Source organism: Tigriopus californicus, chromosome 9 (assembly GCF_007210705.1).
Source record: "Tigriopus californicus strain San Diego chromosome 9, Tcal_SD_v2.1, whole genome shotgun sequence".
Lineage (NCBI taxonomy): Eukaryota > Metazoa > Arthropoda > Copepoda > Harpacticoida > Harpacticidae > Tigriopus > Tigriopus californicus.
The window spans coordinates 187587-191418 of record NC_081448.1 but is presented as its reverse complement, the minus strand read 5'-3'; positions in this window follow the sequence as shown (position 1 = coordinate 191418).

The following is a 3832-nucleotide window of genomic DNA, read 5'->3' as shown; positions in this document are numbered from 1 at the left end:
ATTAACACCAAACATGCTCATTTAGTAGGGTTTTGTAACACAACTCGCTCAAAATCACTCGATTATTGAAACTTTAATGGACGAATGGTGCGTGTTGATTGTGATGTTTGTCTTAGTTCTCTCTCCCCAAAATGCCCAAAATCAGGGAGCCGGACGACAGTTTTCCTTGAAATTCCTTTACTTGACATCCCCTATAGACATCCTCAGTGTCGGTGGGACGATCCATGTCCATTTTGGAGAACAACATCTTGATTGAATCTTATGATTCCTTCACTGGTGCAACCGCGAGGACAGATGTTCGCTTCGCGCCAGAAAATTTCAGGGGTCCTGATTCCTCAGCTGGATTACCAGAGATCAGGTTGCTACTTGTGATGGGACCAAATCAAATTTCAAATTCAAGGTTGCCAGAAAACGTGTAAAGAGAAAATACACGCCTATTCCATCGTGACGCAGAAAGTTAAGTTTGAGCAAAAACTAACCCTGGTTTGGCGAAAGAAAAATCAGGGTTAACTTTGGAGGCTAACTAAGGGGTTGCGGCGGTCGCGGACATTCCACCAGTAATGTCATGGCCATTGAAAATGTAAACTGGTAGCCCTGGTCCCAACCTCCCGTGATTATTAATTTCATCCCCATCAGTAGTTGCTACTCACATAAAATATGAGATGAATGTATACATAACAACCTTGGATGAATTAGTTGTTTAAGAAGAAGTTTGGACCATAACAAAGACTTCCTCTTAACTCACCTTTCAAAAGCCTCGTCGCTCATCAATTGATAGCCGCAAAATAATTTGATCTCGAGCAATTCCACGTTCTTGTGTGATTGGGTGCAAAATCCTTGTTACATTTCAGCAAAACACCATCATGACAGGGGTCGGATTGGAGGGGCTCGTCTTAATCCATGATTGAAAGAAATATTCCAATTTCTTGTCTGAGTTTATCAGGGCAGGTGCGACTCGAGGTTGGGTTCGAACGTCATTACGGAATATTTTAAAGACTTGCTTCTTGGACCTGTCCATAGATAACTTCATATATAGATCGATCAAGGGCGCTAGGATCGCATGTTTTCGTCTCAGCTGTCGCTGGTGGGCAAAATGTTTCATTCGTAGTGAAGCTACTTAGGACAACTATGGTACAAATTTGAATCGTTGACGGCTCGTCCAAATTCAAAGTAGAAACCCCTAATACGACTCCTTCTCAAGCAATTACTCTCGTCTAGCAAGCTTCATAAAACGGGCTTGAGTAAGTTGTCCAACCACATTTTTAAGAACAAAATTTTGAAGAGGCTAAAATGGGACTCAAGTTAAAGTTTTCATCCATGTGGTGGAAACACTTAACTGAAACCCAAGGAACAAGTCTGGGTTCAGTCTGACCTCCACAGGTGTCGGAATTACCTTTATTACGTAAAGGGGCAACCATGTCGCCCACACTCAAGCACATTGTTGGGAGATTGAAACGAAATTCCGAGTGCCTCATCATTGCGTTGCAATTTCGGATACATTTTGTTACACTTTCAAGATTTTTGAGATGCGTTGCTAAACCAGGGCAATCAATAGAGTACGTGATTTACTCTACTAATGTCCGAATCTTTTTTTGACATGTTACGTGTATTATGCCCCCAAAAGCATGTTTTTTTTATTATTCTACCGCTCTTTCTACCTTGTAAGATTCAAAAGAAATTAAGATTAAAGAGGAATAACAAACGTTTCATGAGGATAATTCAACTTGCCTGAAGCGAGATTTCACGAAATATCTGTGTCCTTTTTCCACCACCGTCAGTTGACCTGAAAACAGCTCATGCTGTACAGCTCCTGTTGAGCTTAAGCATTCTAGTTATGGGTTTTCTATGGACCTGTCACTGATTCCAGTTTCGAATTTGCCCTATTGGCCCATTCAATTGATATTGAGGAATTGACATCCGTCAAACTCTTGTTTAGGGCTGTGTTTGACCATGCAAATGTGGCTGGCAAACCGTGCGTTGAGTGGGTCAACTTCTCATTTTTCGACCCTTTTTCATTTAAGTATCAAACTGCAATGTCCGATGCTTATCTTGCCCAAGTAAACACTTGCCAGGGTGCTCAGATTGTCAAAAGGCTAAATTGGTCAGAATTTGAAAACTTGTGGCATATTAATTTCGCCAAAAAAATTACAAAGACATTTTAGTCACAATTGGTCATAATTTGAAACCCTTTGTCACATATTTGGTCAAACAAATTATGATTACTGAAATTAGTCACAATTGGTCCATTTTCACGAATAACTCTAAAGAAATTTGAACTTTGCTTGCCATCTCTTGAAAAGCAAATTTAGTTGAAGGAATCTCTTCTAAATCAGAAATTGAGGATCCACTTATCTTGTTTATAATGTAAACTTGATACCGCGACTCCACAATTGCAATGGGTTCTTTGGATATAAAACAAACCAAGATGAAAAGGCAAGTCTAACGGGCCCTCAGAGCCAAACACAACACCTGGTAAACGTTATTCTCCACCGATTAGTTGGCGGTGCTGCTTTTTTAAACTTAACCTAACCTTATCAAACCTAACCTAACCTTACCTAACCTAACCCAACCTAACCTAACACGATATTGATAGCCCTTAAACTCTCTCTCCAAACCTTTCTAACAGTTTGTCACAAATTTAAAAATGAGCACCGCCAACTAATCGGTGGAGAATAACGTTTTTCCACAACACCTTAGATTCCATTTCCCACCTCACTCTCCGGACCCGTTATTCTCAAAGTTCTAAAGTTCCGCCATCAAATTTTCTCCTCCCCCTCCCCATCAGTGGTTACGTCATCCCCTTCTGATACTTGCTAATGAAAAATCAATGTTGGAAAAATGCGGTATAAAAAACAAGGGTTTTATGGTAGTCATTAGCATCCTCATTTTCAAAATGCGGTGATAGTTCGCATTTTGAATGCTGTTTGGTCGAGGCAATAACTAAAATATTTTACTTGTTGGAAGAAGATATCGATGAAGAAAAAACTAATTGGAAAAGAATTAAAAAAAAAAAAACCAAAGAGTAAAGATCTAGACCACTTCTGTGTATGATGTTTTGATCAGAAAGTTCATCTCCTGTAACAAATGTCATTGGCAAAAGTTCTTCTTGCGAGCTTAAACACTGTTATTGGATTGTTCAAATAAGATATAATCTTTATCACTTGATGAAAACTTGTGGGCATCACACCTCATTTGCTAATTATAATAGGCAGGAGCTGCAATTAAGATTTCTATCAATGAAGCTGAAAAAGAGTTGATGTGGTGCATTTTGAATACATTTATGTTTTGAAAGGTCAAGTCCAAATAGTGTGTTTCCCTTCGAAAGGGACAAAATCTAGTCACCTTGTCTCTAGAAACGGTAGATTAGCTCAAAGTAGTATAATTAACAGCTTCTAGTCCATTAATAGTCACATTTTCAATGTATGACAAATTGACTCTTTTTGGTCATAATTTGTAACCATAATTGTCACATTTATTTCTCCAACATCTGAGCACCCTGGAACTTGCTCCAACTTGGGTTTGTACACCATCACTTGAGGGACAAAAGGTGTGGCCAAACTTATGCAAGAAATTTATACCGGGGCAAACTAATCAACCATTACAAGTATGGCAGTAATAAGCACCAACCGTGACGCTGCAACGTGGCTTTGGTTCAATGACTGGTCGCATGATCGTGAAGAGTGGTAAAGAGTTAAGTGTTGGAGGAGATGGTTCTTTATTGAAGCTCTAGACCGAAGTGCCGGGCTGCCTGAACAAAAGCTGTACCAGCTGACCGGCAAGCTCAGAACTGTACATGATTAACTGAAGTGAACAAACATGCAATCATCCCAAC